This window comes from Grus americana, chromosome 7, assembly GCF_028858705.1.
Source record: "Grus americana isolate bGruAme1 chromosome 7, bGruAme1.mat, whole genome shotgun sequence".
In the NCBI taxonomy this organism is placed as follows: Eukaryota; Metazoa; Chordata; class Aves; order Gruiformes; family Gruidae; genus Grus; species Grus americana.
In genome coordinates, this window is record NC_072858.1 from 34,613,616 (window position 1) to 34,630,488 (window position 16,873).

At 43.9% G+C, this 16,873-nt stretch overlaps 1 long non-coding RNA gene across 1 annotated transcript in view; it reads right to left on the reverse strand.

Annotated features, from left to right (window-relative positions):
- Positions 1-10,034: 10,034 nt before the first annotated feature.
- The window catches only part of LOC129208610 (uncharacterized), a 60,305-nt gene continuing 53,466 nt past the window's right edge, over positions 10,035-16,873 (reverse strand). Inside the window, exons 13-14 of the long non-coding RNA XR_008577863.1 lie at positions 13,279-13,437; positions 10,035-10,732 (exon numbers count right to left, since the gene is read on the reverse strand). This is a non-coding gene — a long non-coding RNA (uncharacterized LOC129208610). The remainder of the gene's footprint in view (positions 10,733-13,278; positions 13,438-16,873) is intronic.

Genomic DNA, 16,873 nt, shown 5'->3' on the forward strand with positions numbered 1-16,873 from the left:
GCAGCAGGAACTCTGGCATCCCATAAATCCTCCTCTCCTAGGCAACAAGCTGATTGACTCTCTATTTCCTACATTTCTTTGGGGTTTTTTTTCATTGATTCTTAACTGCGTAACTGGTAGCTCCAGTTTTCTACTTCTGCAGCTTATGATTTTTTGAAGCAGCCAAAGGGATTTAGGGACTTACACCTTCCTGCAGCAGTGGTTGGGCAGGCTTTTGCCAAAATCTGCCAGCCTAGGAAAGGCACGGAAAGCACTCACTCTGACATAGCGCAGTCTCAGTGACCCCTCTGAGTGTTCACACAATATAAAAAGGTGTGCAGCAATCTGTGATGGGATGGAAATAGTGATGAGCGGGGACAGATCCCTTCATTTATTTTGATAATACCATCCACGGTCAATTAAACTTATTTTCTGGGCAGCTTGGCCACGTGTGGGAGCAGGCCCTCAGTTTTATACCCCTCCGCAGCCTGGAAGGACTTGCCAGCAACAGCACACGTGAGCAGTGGCACAAGCGGGAGGCAGCGATTCCGTACATAGGACATGCCCCACCAAGGCAGCCCTCGCCCCTCTCCCCAGAGGGCACAACTGGCAAGAAGCACCTGAGAGCTGCCCATGCTGCGTTGTCAGACCCGTCTCCTTCAGACAGGCCTGACAAAGTTCCACATTGTGTCCAATGCTGTGCAATGACTGCACAAATGTTGTCCCCACTGCTGTCCTCAGCCTCTTGTCTGGGGTGTGACATCTGCCAGCTAACTCCCAAGCATCATCTCAGATAGAGAAGGACACATCCCCACAATCTCAAAGCTCATTCCACTCTTCTGAGAGTTGCAGAAATTACTATGGAGAAAACCAGTTCAGTACTGGGAAAGTACCACAATAAATGTGAGACACTTTCTCTCGCCACAGTTCATCATCAGAAACAAGGAGAGACATAAGAGACCAAGCGGCTTTCTCGGGTCTTGCAGAGACCTCCCACAGCCCACACACCTCTGAACTACTCACTGATCTTCTGCACAATAGCTCTATGAGCCTCAATCCAATGGATATGGTTGACTTTCATACATAAATTTCAATTATGTATAAAAACCCAAATTCATTACACCTTAAAGCGTGGCAGTTTTAACTCAAAGTTTTGAGGCTTTTCACTATATTCTGCTAGCAAGACCACTGTATTTTATCATACACGTGAGGAAATCTTCCCAAATAGTATCGGGGGAAAAAATATGTACATGTCTCTGGAGGCTGCCCAAATCACCATGCCTGCAGTGAGTGATGCAGTAGCTAGGGAGTAGCGAAGAGGATTGAGCCCATTGCCTGCTCAGTGGGAGGCACAAGGAGCTCCTCGCCAGGTGTCAGCAGATGGCTGCATGCTGAAGGTATCTCCCTAATGACACCCATGGGAAACAGATGGCAGAAACCTAGGATGAGGCTAGGTTGGACAATTTGTCCAACATCATTTAGCTATCTCTGGGCATCTGCAATGCCTGCATGGGGCTGAGGCTGGGGCCCAGGACACGTGGGAGGCCACTGCTCCTCTGCAGCAATAGCTGGAGTTCAGGCACCACACGCGTGGGCACCTCAAACGGCACTAGTCCTCTACATTTTCACACCTGAATCATTCCTCTGGAAACCAAACTAAAAACAAATGGAAAAGCTGGTAATCACAGGAAATCAAGTTATAACTCTCCTGTCTGCACTGTTAGAAATCAAGTTTAGGGTCTGACATGTGAATATCATGATCTGATAACAATTACCAGGAAAATACCAACCTAAAGGGCAGTGACACACCCTCACTGCTCTGTTTACAAATGTCACTGTCATATGAGATACTAGTCAAACACATCAGCAGGCTAAAAATAAACCACAATAGGATATGTTGATAAATATTTATTTCAAAACAGTATGGCCTTTTACATGACTAATGTTAATGTGATTTCAGACTGAGAAGGAAACAACCAATGTTGGTTTCACGCTAACTGTGTTCAAAGGAGTGAAACAGGTAACCACCAACAACCCTGCCATTTTATTCTCCAAGTAGAAAACGTTACTAGGTATATCAAACAGTCAATGCCATTACTACTCACTACAGAGAGTAGTAGAGGATACAAGTATAAGGCCCACAGGTTATCATCTTAGAAAAGTAGCAACCATTTGCAAGCAACAAGGTTTATCCTTTCAGGACAATGTGGGCTGGTTTTACACACCAGCCAAAAGAGCCCATATCACAGAAAAGTTAGAAAATGTCTGCCCGGACCTTTAAGAGGATTTTATTCCCAGTTAGATCACCATCAAACCATTTTCACAATAGTATCTGCCACCGAACTGTTGCTAATTAGTCAGTCCCTCCGTCAGCGAGGGAGGAAGACATGACAGCAAAGACAGAATTCTCTTAAAAATTGGTCCAAAAAGCCCCAATAAGGATTGCAGCACTTTGTGGCCTACACCATGCTTGTCACAGGGCAGGAAGAGGGAATCTGCATATCACAGCGTGTTGCAATCACTGTGGAAACATCTTTCTCTTCTTGCTTCCTCTCCACCCTTGTTCAGAGAGTTAAGGTAAGATGGGAAAGCAGCTGCAGCTTTTAGGACATCCCATCCAGGGACCCAGGACAGCAGTGGCAACGCTCCTCCAGTGTGCTCTATAGCCTCTGTTGCTCTTCAGTTGCTTTAACATTTTCCCTGTAAGTATCACTTGTCTAACTGTTGTGTGTAGCAGAAAGCAAGTTCATGGAAGGCACTGAACTGTTTGGATGGTATTGTAACAGGGGCCACACAACAGACAATGGAGTCAAGGATCTACTGAAGCAAATGGTTCTGCATTGGGAGAGAAAGAAGAATTGGGAGAAGTGACTTGGGGAAGAGGGATTGACAGCTCTATGAAAGCCTATGGAACAACTATTCTAACACTTAAAGTAAGTTTTTCATTCTGCACACCACAACCTCCAAGTGGAAAGGAGGGCTCTTCCAGGGTTGAGTTTAACAAGCTGAAAGGTCCATAAGGAGAAACACAGGAGCCCCAGGAGTGTAGGAACGTGCATTTGGCTCTTTGATCTCACAGAGATGTCTGAACAGATAGAGCCTGATTACCTAAGCACATGAGCAGCTTTATTGGAATTCTTTGTCCACCATTCTCCCAAGAATATGGAGAGGAAGATTGCATGGTTGGGTATTTCAGCAGTTCCTCGCTGAGGACAGAATCATACAGTCTGGGAGGCTTAGAGAGAGTTCTTTGAAAAGAGAAAGCAGTGTGTTTCAAATGAAACACCCACCTTCTTCTCTAGGATGATGTACTGGCAATGTCAGAGTGCAATGGGCTGCTCTGCCAGTTCTCTGAAGACAGGAAACCCTGGATGTGCATGCCAGGTCCTCCATCTCCTCTCTTCTACCTCCTTCCAAACAGACCAGACCCCAGAGCCCTGAAGGGGACTGCTGCTTGTAGCAATAACCCACACACTATGGTAGCCTCATCTATCTGAAGATCCATAGAGTATTAGGCTACAGGTCCACTACAGCATCTGCCTGCCCCTTATACTACAAGGGCCTCCTAGAAACACTGAGCGTACTGGTCCAAAAGCTATTTTCTTTCTATCTCAGATTGCAACACCAGCGGCGTGTCCACCCTCCTAAATGCGCTCAGCTCGGCAGTTTACCAAACACACTTGGAATCTGAAGGGCCAACAAGGAAACGGTATCAATGCTGACAGCCTGAATTTTTGCAAAGTTAAAAGGAGGCTTATAGAAAGAAAGTAAAACATTTCAACGTACACACTTATTCTACTGTTCTGTTGCGCATCTGCCCAAGTTGCATTTGTCTGCAAATCTTCTCTACAATTGGCCACTTTCATGAAATAAAATTTATTTCTGCTGAAAAATAATATATACAGCCCAACACTGTGTGCATCATTCATGCAGAATGAAAAAGCATTCACTGCTGTTGGGAAAGGGTCATCTTACGAATGCTGCAGAACCCATAAACAGATACAAGTTACATCCAGTTCCTAAGTATTAAGAAATACACATAAAAGGAGACCTCCCACCAAGATGGCAGAAAGCTCAAACTAAAGGAAGAGGGAAAGGACAGCCGTGGTTACTCAGACTCATAATGCCTGAGAGCTCTTCCAAGATGATGTCATTTCAAACACAACCTTTTTGCCAGGTCCACACATAAATTTCTCATGCTTGGACAAAGCCATCCACTTTGGAGAGATTGTCTGGTGGGCAGCTGGCAATATGAGCACCAGGACAGTATGATATCCCCTTGTATCCTGCTATTTTTTTATTATTTGGGAGTGCTCTCCTTATGCAGAGTGCATGACAAAAACATGCCTGTACAGTAATGTAAATTCAACCAAAACCAGCAGCACAAAACCTTTCAGAAAAAGATGTTCTTTCCAAGTACTTTTTACTCCCCTAGTAATTATACAACTTCAGAAATTAACATAGCATTGTGAAGCGTTACCTCAAGAACTTGGCACTTGTGCTGTGTTTGTATGGAGCATTGCTGAAAGCTCATGGACTTTCTGAACCATGCCAGCAATCCCACAGTGTAAATCTCTGCTTCAGTCGTGTTCCATTTCTCTGTATGGGAAACTAAACCAAAGCCTTAGCACTTGACAGAGCTGAGTATATGATAATCACCAAGTGGAAACTCGCCATGTTTGGGAATCCAAGACTTCTCCCTTGCTTTCCAAGACATCCTTTGCTTGATCCTGGCCAGCCATGGGAGGTCAGAGAAATATACATGGTCTGACTTGTCAACCAGTCAATAAACCATGCAAAAAAGTCAACCTCCTTTTTCCTCGCAAGCCTCTTTTATAACCTTTCCCTTCCACACGCACCAAATACTTGAAAACCACAGGCTTCCCATGCTATTGTTTTTTTTGGTTTTTTTTTTTTTTTAATGGCCTCTAGTATGAAAATACTTCCTAATATTCTAACACAAATGAATAGGTTTAGCTTGTCCCCTTCAGTACATATGCTTGTTTTCCTTATGTTAATGACATTACTTTAACTAGAAGATGTAATAAACCAGGAAAAAGTATTTCCTGGTAAGGTGTTAAAAAGCTGATAGAAACATGCAATGACCATGGCATATTCATTTTTAAATACATACTGTATGTGGTCATTTCGGACATGCTGGAGACAGAGGAATTATTCAATACATGACTTTGGCAAATACGTTACAGCAAATATATTTACAAATATATTCCAGAGACACTGCCACAAATTTATACTAAAGAATCAAAGCCATCAGTTAAAAGGAAGGCACTAGATACTAATCCTTGCGATGGAAAAGTTATTTCAAAACGTGAACTCAACCACATCCTCTTTAGTATGAGCTTGCCAACATTCACTATAGTCTTCCTGAATCTATAGAAACCCTGAGACAACAGCTCAGAGAAGCGTGTAAGTATACATTTCATATTAAAAGAAAGGCTCACTCTGAAAACCAACTATAATAATTTGAATGTTAACACTGACAACTATATTCACATTCAGCCCTGGAACAGATTTGTGCTCGCTCAGATCTTTCAGACTCGGTGCAAAGGCTGGAGGAGGACCACCATCACTTTGGAACAGCAAAGAGCAGGAATTAATAATCCAAGCCCCTAAGCTTGAAGTCCTAGACTTGGCCCAAGAGAAAAGGAGAGGGAAGACACACTAAAAACTTCTATCAACTCTAGCACCTCACAAACATAATCCAGCTGCAATGTTTTCCAGGGTGGCAGATCCACCTAACCCCAACCAGCCTCATCACATCTCCAAAACACAACATCAGTTCTGTCCAGTGAACCTGCACAATGCTTAGCTTGTTCCAAAGACTGTACCTCAGCACAGCATAAAATTGAATTTACTTTCAAGTAGTCAATAATACAAGGAGCATGAGCAGGCTGCTTCCGTACTTTATGTTTTCTATAGTAACAGCTTAATTTCTGAGCTTACCTGTAGCTGCCACACAGCTTAGAGTTCACTGCAGATTCATAGTTGTCCTCACATTTCCAACACAGAGGTAACCAGTAGGTGTGCTGTTCTCTTCTTTCTGGGGGCAAACAAAAGACAGAGGCAATTTGTAATCATTTATTGAACACACATTTCAGTCATTTAATTAAAGACCAGGGGAAGGGAGCAGGAAAAGGAGAAACAAAGCTAGTTTTAAACGAGCTTAATAATCTCCAAGCCCATCTGTCCACACCTTTGTATATGTAATAGTAGTATAAGGGTGCCATGATGACAGCAAGTGGTGGCCAAATCAATCAACACATCTACATAGGCAAATTCTTAAGGAACCAAGCTGCTTGTCCCAAATGTTTTGTTGCACTGCTAAAACAGCTGATGCTCAAGAATGCAATGACATGGAAAACACCTGATCTAATTTGGATTTAGCCTTGGTAATAGGCCTTTATCACCAGCACAGCAGGACATAATAAAACTCACATAATTAAGTGAGCAACAAAGCTTACTCCTGCTTGTCTTTTTTTATTAGTTTCTTTATGATGGTACAGGAATCCCTGTAAATGGGTGCTCTCTGCATTTACTATACGTGGTTTGGTTTAAACTTTAGGATAGTGCTAAAAGCAATGAGTCTTGTCCACAGAGGCGCCTGCTTGACTGCTGCAGACTGCTGAGGAGCCAGCAGTACCAGAGCTTTGCAAGGCCCAGCACCATGCTCCGAGGCTGGAGCTCACTGCTCAATAGTCTCTCCAGAAGCAGAATTACCACATTAAGAGAACTGAACTCAGATTTTGTTGAGACTTTATAGCAAGCATTTCCAGAAGGGAGGGTAGGGGACAGTCACAAGTCTACATACACTGCTTGGCCTCCAGCTGTGCCTGTGGAGTCATGCCCACAAGGCAAAGGCTGCCTGGCTGCATCCACACCATGCTCCGAGCCGTGATGGCAGCCCAGAGACGGGCAGCTGCACCCCAACCGCCATCTCCTCAGTGCCTTGGGACAGCAGTGCCACGCCCACAGCCCTTTTATACCAACAGCCCCACCTGCTGGGAGGGACCAGCCATTCACGTCACAGAGTGGGAGAGGCAGTGCCCTATAGCTGCAGGGCAGGAAGCCCAGAGCCCACCCACTGCGGGGCTGCCCTTTTTTGGGCCAGTGGAACCGGGCATCCGCAAAGCTGCAAAATTCCCCCCCAAAATAGAAATTAACTTCTCTGCAAGTGCCTGAAAGAATAAAACAGTCCATGCAGTTGCTGGAAAAGGGGTACTGCCCAAATACACAGGAGATCCTGTTAGGAACATCTCAACTCCAACTGAACTTTGACAGGGGGGAAAAACGTACAAAAAAATGGGACCTGCCAAACCGTGAAGGTCTGGTCCCAAGCAGGGTCTCCGGCGGGCGAGCGTGGGAGCAGTGGGGAAACCTCAGGAAAAAAACAGCTCCATTTAAGATAAATGGTGGCACTCAAGCTGTGGTGGTGTTGCTGGCAGAGCCCGTGTGGCGTTGCAGAAAACAGTGGCAAGAAAGGGGAACTGAAAGCCTTGGAGGGGCTCTGCAAAGCCGCCTTCCCCGCAGGCGCACAGCCGGCCAGCTGCTGGCCGGCCCTTGCACAACTGCTCCCTGCAGCCAAAAAGACCCAGAAAGGGTGACAGGCGGCCAACGGGGGGGCAAGGGCACCGGGTCAAGAAGGGACCTGGGACACTTCCCCTTCTCCATGTCCCCCTGGGACCCCTCGGTCCATGCCCACACCCGATCCGCCCTGCTGGCACTGAGCCCCCTCAGAGCACCCTCCCTGCAGGCTGATGGAGCCCCGGGGGCTCCCAATGGCCAGTCTGCCTTAGCGACATTTCCGCCCCTACATACGTTTTCACCAGAGACACCATCTCTCATTCATCTCTCGTCACAGGAGCAGCAACTTTATGGAGCTCCAACTCCTGCCTGTTAGCTCAAGCCAAAAGGGGTAACTATAAACTCAGAATAAATACTAATTAACCTGAATCTTTCTTCATATCGTGATCTGAACCAGACGCTATATCTATCTTTAACTTGAGGCTGCTTTGAGATGCACCCTCTATCCGCAGCAGACAAAAATAAGATTCCTTCTTTTGATAAAGTTATTCGTGGGCCTCAACAGGACACATTTCTTGGCAATGCCGTGCTCTTCTCTTTAAACACTGTGAACTCACAGGGGTCTGAAAGGCCGTGTATTTTGAGTGCCTCCAATACAACAAGTATTAATGTAATTTAATCCACCAACTTTCCCACGTTCTGCTGGAAAAAAGTGGTGCAGGCAAGGTGAGTTACTTCTTGCAGCAGGACAGCTTCTGCAGTGCAGGTAGCATCGACTAGGGGCTGTCCCATAAAACCCTGCCAAAGGCTGCGTAGGAACACGGCTGAGACTGACCCCCCCAAGGCAGGGCAGAGCGAGGGGGAAGCCCTACACTATCTCCTGTTGAGCTGGCTGAAATCAATAGTGCTTTAGATGGGTTCTAGTGTCAGAGAGAGAGAAATAGAGCAGGGTTAAAAATGAAGATTTATTTCCCTGAGTGCATCAACATTTTCAAAGCTGCTTTGATTTTTTACTTTGTTGGAAGTAGCTCCAATATTTTCTAAATTACTGAAAACCACTGTTGAAAGCTCACGTAACAAAACTGTGCTTTTCATTATGACTGTTAGTAGTTATGCAGGCAACATAGAGAAACTATACAAACCAGATTTACTGTAAAAGCCGAAACCTCGCATAAATGCAGCTGTGTTTTCTTGTAGAAAAATAGGTTATTTGGGGGAAAATATTTTTGGACTTCAAAAAACAGCGACAGGCATACCAAGCAACTCTTGGCAAGAGCTGCGCAAAGCTAAACCCTGCCCAGTTCTACCTCTCCAGCACCTTCTGCGCAACATAGTCTCACATTAGCCAGGCTGGTAGTCAGTATTAGTGACATAATCTTCACATCACCTCAGTGTGGACACATAAGTTTTAACATGCCTGCAGATGAAGTCATAAAATTAAGCCTCTGCCATTTTAAATTTGCATAAATAAAGTGGCTTAATAGTGTGATTTGTTTGTATGGCACGAACATCATCTGTATATAGCAGCACAGTGAGTCCAAAGATGTGTCGGGCAGTGGCAGCTATGCAGGGATGGCACACCTCTCCGTCCCCAGACCCTCTGCTGCAGAACGCAGGGGCCTCTCGGTCTGTAGGAGAGATATCTTGCTTGTGAGGCCAGGATGTTACCCACCCTCTCGTTACGTGGGCACGTGAGGAATTGCCTACGTGTCAGTGTACCTGGTTGGCAACCGGGTCCTCTGACATAGAGACTGTTATTGGTTGCCCTGTGTACGTACCTGACTCTGCGCGCCACATGCACCAGCGCCTGCTGCTGCCCCTCCAGAAAGGCAGCAAGGCGAGGAACCCGGGCTGCGTGCCTTCCCAGAAATCATCGCTGCAGCTGCCAAGGGAAAGGTGGAGGGGAGAACGCTCTGCCCACACAGCTAGAAAGCCTCGGAGGGCTAATCCCCAATAATTTCAGTTTATTGGCTCTTGCCTGGAAATGAGAGGAAACGGTGAAAAAAGCCCACAAATCTATGCTGTAGAACTGCAGCTCCATCCCCCAGGAGAGCTAGAACAGGTATTTGGTAGCCAAAAGCATTGAGGATGAAGTACCATTCCACCTTCTTGGCAAGTCCAACCACCATCTACCCCCCATCTGTCTCCTGCAAAGTGGCTGTGTTTCCCAGGGTAGTGAGGTGCTAAGTGTGCAGAAAGAAGCATAAGGTGCAATCAGAAGTTACCTCATTCTTACCAAAACTGATGGGAATTAGATAACCAATGCTTTTTGAGAACCCTGCTAAATTTAATGCCTAAATTGCTTTTAAGTCCTTCTATTTAGGGTACTGGCTTTTATTCTACGTCTCCAAAAGGTCAGTAGGAAACACTGGCCAGAGTTTAGGCTACCTGAACAGAGTCCCAGGTGCTCGTCTGTACTTTAGGCACTCAAAACAACCTTTAAAAGTCTGGTCAAGAGTCCTTTCCTTGAACTGAAGGCTCATGTTCTTAGATCAGTCCCATAACCAAAACTGCCATCGTAACAAATGCACAGGCATCTCCTTTCCTGGACGTGGGTGGTTTTGATGCCTGCACTGGTTATAAGCAGCAATGTCCTGGAGAACATGAAATTTAGGAAGATGAGTAATGTATGAAGTGTGGAGGCAGTGAGAAATGATCCACATATTATGTGCTTTTATTTAATAATTTATAAATAAATATCAGCTTTCCCCAAACTGCCCCTCAGCCTAGCAATTATATGTTGGCTGATTTCTTGTTAGTGCTGTTCTTTTATAATAACAAACTGTTCCCAAAGCCTCACATACAGAGAGTTAGACAATCAAAGTACTGTGTGCGATTTTCCACTTAATTCATTCAGTTAGCTGCAATTAAAACAATACAATTCAAAGCCTTGTGTGTTTCTCTGAAAAAATACAAAACTTTAGTTGTTACTATTAATATATACAACCTACAAGAGAGAGTTAACAAAGCTCCTTTGTCTTCCTTGTTGTAGTAGAGTAATTTTCTTATCCCTTTCTGTAGATGCCCTGGCAGTCATCAATATTTCTTTCAGTCACTGTTCTTCAAAAGACACACACTTTTCATTCAATTGCACAGAAAAGAAAGGAATTCAGTGGGCCAGATTCCCTCGGTGGTCAGATCCGTTCACCGCAGCTGCCCGGGGAGGAATCTAGGTGAAGGTGCAGGGGTCTCATCAAGAAGAGAATCCAACCTATTTAGAAGAGAAGAGGTCACCATTTTAGCAGGCAGTAATCAAATTTCTGTTCAGGTTTTACCAGATATTTTACCACAATATTTCACATTTCTGGAAAAGCAGTGTCTTCATGGCTACTGATCTCTGCTCACCCACTTAATATAAACGGCATACCAAATTTTAGCGTCACTATAGAGCCATTCCTTTTTTGTTTTATGGGGCTTCGCTAATGAAGCCTGATGACAATCTAATTAATATTATACTAGTTTCACAGATGCAAAAGAGAGCAGAGGCTATATGCTGCCCCACCAGACTGTGATAACCATCCTAACAGAGCAGCTGTGACTGTCTCCCATACTACCAAGCTCCCCCAGTACTGGGCAGATGTCCATCAGCCGAGCACACGCTCAGAGTGTGCAGCACTCAGAGAGTAGCAACATCCTCACAGACCGAGGATGCACTGTGGTTGACCAAGTCTCACAACATTTCCAGAGCTTCTACGAGCAAGGTGCATCTCAATGCTGTCCTGAGTAGAAGACTATACTCCTGACACACTACTATTCAGTGTGTTAATTCAGCATTTCAGCTCTAATTGTTGACAGAGGTTTTGATTCAGCCTACTCCTGCAACAGAATAACAAACCACTGATTTGGATCTGTAGTTTTAATTATTATCCCACCAACATAAATCAGCATTTTATTTAAGCTCAGTTCCTCAAGAAAGAACTATTGTGCCTACTTTGATAAGACGGTATGAAACTTATCCAAACATTTATCAAATTATGCGAAATCTTATTGGAAGACCATGTTCTGACATTGTTTGAATAAAGTCCCTCAAGAAAAATGACACCAAAATGTGTGTTGGAGCAGACATTCCCAAAGTCTGGTCCAAAGGGAATTCACAGCTCATCTAGTGCTCACCTTTATTCTTTTATTCTAGTACACAACAGCAAAAGAAGGGGATGGCAAGTCAAAAAGAGTCAAAACCAGCATTTTTTTTTTCCTTTTCTGTTTTTTTTTCTTTCAGAAAAGCAGAACTCTCTGCCAAACCCAGCTCCAATTACAGAAACACTTTCCGGTATTTTCCTTCCTTCCAGTTACTCAGTTCTACAAATATGGTACTCAGCAATGAATGTCAAGGAAGGCAATTCACTAGACAAGGTACTTATTCCAAAGTTATTCTTATTAAAAGAAACACTAATATTATACTCCTGGCATATGACTTTATGCTTGAAGAATCTTGCAATTTACATATAATCTGAGTGAAATAAATATAGTTGAAAGACCACATCTCCAACTGATGATGAATGTTTCCAGCAAGTGTAACAAAAAAAAAAAACCCAGCCATCTCTGCTTGGCACGTTTTTTCCAAATGTGTTTTCTTAGCTTAGGTCGCTATAGCAGAGATAACACTAGGCAGATAGCAACTGTATGTGTTCTGTAATAAACATTCTTTTCATAAGGCATTTCAAGGCAATTGGATTACTAACAAACTTTATAAAAAGTTAAACTTATCATCAATGTATATACCAAGGATCATGTTATTACAGTAACTATATACAGTAAGGCACTGTCCATGAAATCAAAGAGATATTTCATATCACTTTAATATACTGACATTATCGACCAACCTATAAATACCGTTAACATTTTCATTATTATCTACACTTAACCTTCTCTATGCTTTCAAGTGCCCTTTTGTCCAATACCTGAAAACATGCAATTCAGTTCCACAGAGTAACTCCAAAAATCACATCAAGGAAGTTCTTTATTGGTTTCTCTCAATGACTTCCAGATTAAATCTGCTCTTCTATAAACACAGTAAAGGTTTTCTGTGAGTGTCTAGTCTAAAAACACACAATTGAAGTTAGTAATCTTTTCGATCCAGCAACAAAGGACCATGCAATTGTAACACAGCTAATAACTCTGCTGATGACACACATACCAGAACAAAAATCAGTGCCGAGACCCTTCGTATCAGAAGAACAAAACCATATTTAAGAACTAAAAGATGATTATGGAGCACACAAAAGGAACAGGTTTGTATATGAAAGTATCTACCTTTTACCTACTCACCTCTCAGACATTTGGCTTCATTAAGCTCCCAAGTATCAGTGCAAGAACAAGCATAAATGCCAGAATGCCAAGGTAAGGAACAGGCAGACATTGTAAATCTGTTCACAGTAGTGTTCCAGATTGGTGCTAAAATAAGAGTTATGAGCTACATTCATTTCAAGTAAATATAAGCATATCTATACTCAGTTCAGGCCTTCTTTAGTCATCATCTACTTGGGAAGAAAGGAAGAAGTTATAGCTTCTGTAGAAAAGCGTTTCTTTTTCTCGGTGACAGAAAGTGAAAACGAACACACTCTGGCCCTTCTCCAGTTCAAGTCAAGCAGAGTTACACGTGCGAATCCCCGAGGGTGACATCTATCCAGCCTAATCTGGCGGCGCTTACCCACACTGTAAGCTCCCAGATCAAAAGCAGTTGGCTCAAGCCTCCAGAAGAAGAAAGGTTTCACAACAAAATATTTTTCCAAATAGAAGTTGGGTGCACAAACTTACCATCTCTCCTTGTAACAAAAGCTTGCTTCCTTAAAGTTTGCTAGAAGGCACGATCTATACCAGTCACACCAGAAGAGCAATAGAAACTTATAGTGACCTTTCAGGTCTGTGCATCTTCAATAGTTTCTGTTATGAATGGGTAAGTGTTCTCCAGGCTTCCTAGAACAGCGAAACAAAGAAAATCAAGAGAAACCCTGGAGTCCTCCAGAACCTCAGCATTTCCCTCTAGCTTTCCATTCAAGTCTTTCTACCCCTGGTTATTAATACTAAACAAACCCATGGATGCACTGAATAGTAACAAATCAGCAGCAGCTAATAAAATTAAACTAAGCTAGACAACATTGCTGTATTGAACAAAACAGATTCTTCCCTCAAACAGCAATGACAAGAGCAGACAGAAAAGCAGCAGATGTGTGGTGACACAGACCTTCAGCTGGGAAGGCAAATGGGCAGGCCTTGGCAGTTGTGTAAATTCTGTGGTTTGATCCTGGAGGTTGTGGCTTCAGCCCCAGGTCCCAATTCCTTACCACAAACCACCAGAGACCTCTCTGAGTAAAGGCAAGGCCAGCTCCTTCTCAGTGAGGCTCCATCAAGTTTAAATATCATCCATGCAAAGGGCCTCCGGCTTAAGCATCCTGCCATAGGCAGGGTTATTCGGCACAGCGATATGTAGGCACGAATTGGCTGGACTGAGAGAGCGCTGAGATCCGTTCGGCTTGACAACCGGAGAAAATCCCCTGACCGCCTCCCATCCCCACGGGCTGCCTGTCTTGTCGGACAGCCCCTTGGCAACACAACTCAGCTGTCTTCTCTGAATCAGACACAGAGGACTGCAGATTACTTAACGTTGCCTCTATTCCACGAGCATCCTGGGGACCTTAATCATGGCCCTGGGCCACGCTCCGCTAGGCATTTCCACACACCAGGCAAAAGGCAGGGCTTCTCTAAGGCAGGCCTGCCTGCTTGCAGCAGTGCCGGCAGAGCAGCAGCCTTTGAACCACCCCACAGTCTAGGGTGCCATCCCCAACACCCAAACATAGCTAACAGCCTCTGCGTCTAAACACCGGGAACAAAGCGAACCTGCACGAGCACTGGTGGTCAAAGCTGCCCAACCTGTTGGCACCAGAGCTGGACTGATGAAAGCCACGCTGGGGCAGCCCCTGCTTTGCATTTTGGTGCAGATGTACACAGAGAGAGGAGTGAGGGCAGAGCTGAGACAGTGGGAAGCTTGGAGAGAGGGAGGGTGTCTGTTACTTGAAATCACTGTAAAGCACATTACAAATCTGTTAAATCATTGTGGGTTACCCTGTATTTCAGAGTAAATTAGTAACTTTTCAGAGGGAGTGAAGAAACTACCACTCCACTTTTAAATAATGAAAATGCTAAAAAACCTACACTTAACAGCTCTAAAACTGCAGCAAGTCACCCACCAACACCCACTCCTCTTGTCAGCAGGCTTTTTTCAGCTTTGCCTATTATTTGTGTCAAGCCAGCGATGTTTAATGTTTGCTGTGCTTATCTGCTCAACTTTAAGGAGCCCCAAGTGTTACAACATGTACCTGTGCCACTGACCTCTTCCCCGTGGCATTTTGATCTAAATAAGTAACAAACACAGAGTTTCCAAAATCATTTGGATTCACTGGCTCTGAGTGCATAGCTGTAAAAAATCTGCTTTAAGATTAACATCCAATTTTATTCATGCCTGAGGCTTCACCACAGCATCTATTTTTGTAAGATTAACAGCAAGGTCCCAGTTCTCCAGAAATGTAAAGAGTAACAGCCAATTGTAAAAGGAAGATGATGTTTCCTAACCTGCCCTGCTCGCATCCAGGAAGGTACGTTTTCCCAGCCCTTCCCCTGGTGGGTGTAATTTCTATTTGCATTTTTGCACCCACAACATGCAGCATGTGTATTAGTCCTTCTGTCTCCCATTAGCTGAAATGCATTTCTGATGAAACTGTGGGTGCCAAAAAATACTAACACAAATCTCATATGTGCAAAGCGTCCCCGAAAGACAGCTTTTACTCTGGATGAATTAAGAAACAGACATCTTCCTGTACCTTGCACAACAGCATTTTGAATCATCTAACTTGAAAATACAAGTATAGAAAATGAGCACTTGATATTTCAGCTAATCCATTTGAAATGAATATACATGAAAACACCTCTTTTTGAACATGGCAATTGGAGGACAAATTGAGGGACATTTTTAACATAAATGGCAGGAAAAAAAGTTGCTTTAAATAGTGCCTTTGATATCTGTCAATTAGAGCTATTGCATTACTGTCAACTTGCACTCCTTCTTTAGTCCCAGCCTTGCTGCATCCTACACAGATGCGTACAAATCAATTGTCTCTTGCAAACATGCGCTAACCACTGGAAAGTGAAATTAATAAAGTGCGAGAAAAGCTGATTCATAAAGCTGACACTCCTGTGCCCAACAACTCCAGGTTTCTCCCCTCCAGCTAGCTGTTTGAGATAGGCAGGCAAAGTGGTAAAAGATTATCAAATTGCAACTGTCATTCCTGACAAAATGCATCTCAATGCTGGAAGGAATTTTAGGTTTTAAGCTAAAACACCACCCCAAAGGCTTCCTCAGAGCCTGTCAATATCTGTACCTTGGATGGAAAGCTACCACTGAGCGCAGTGTGTCCAACATATAGAACCTGCCATGAAATGAAGTTCTTCATAAGAAAGCTCATTTCAGTCTTGGTTGGTAACAATAACAAGGAGACAAGATGAGACCATCAGTCTCAATTGTGAAGACAATGTTTTCCTCCCATATTATTCTGTCTGTCATGTTCCCTTCAGGTTCCAAAGGAATCCCTGTCTCATACATCATTATATCCCACAAAGCTTGAAAGCCTTCAGGGGGGGTTTCTTCCTGCCCACTGTACCAGCCTTGATGTCTGAGTACCTTCAGAACAGTGACAGAGGCCTCTGCCAGCAATAAAGGAGAACATCTGCATACCAATTAAACTGCTGAGCGCTGAAGAGTTAAAAAAAAAAAAAAAAAAGAGAGGGAGAAAGCCTTGAAAGTAAATCTGAGCCAAGTTCTAATTAATGCCCTAGGCCCCGATTCACCACAGCACTTAGGCATGTAGTTAACTTTAAGCATGTATTTAGTTCCATTGAAGTCAAAAGACAGCATCGAAGAGGCAAACTACATTAGCACAATTTAATACTCTTTGGGCTAATTAATCAGCCATAAAAATTAACTATGAGAACTGTATTCCTTATTTCCCTTGCTGTGACATTTCCAAATAAAAATACTTGGATGTGGCTGGAATAAGCAAAAAGCACTACCTTGTTTGCCTGTCATGGGCTGCAAAGTCCTGCAGCTGTGAAGGCCAGTCCCTAAGAGCAGCTAAAGGTCCTGAGCTCTCCACACATCACAGTGTAACCTCTATGTGGTGGCAGCACGCAGGCACAAAAGGCACAGCCCTTGTCCTGAGGAGCGGTAATCTAAGAAATTAAAAGAATTGGCAAGAGATGAGGGAAGCCATCAGGCAATGGATGGCACATCAGAGACATTCTTCCTTTTCTCTATAAAGAGGCATTTGCTCACTGCAGTGCATCAGTGTTAGTTTGGTCG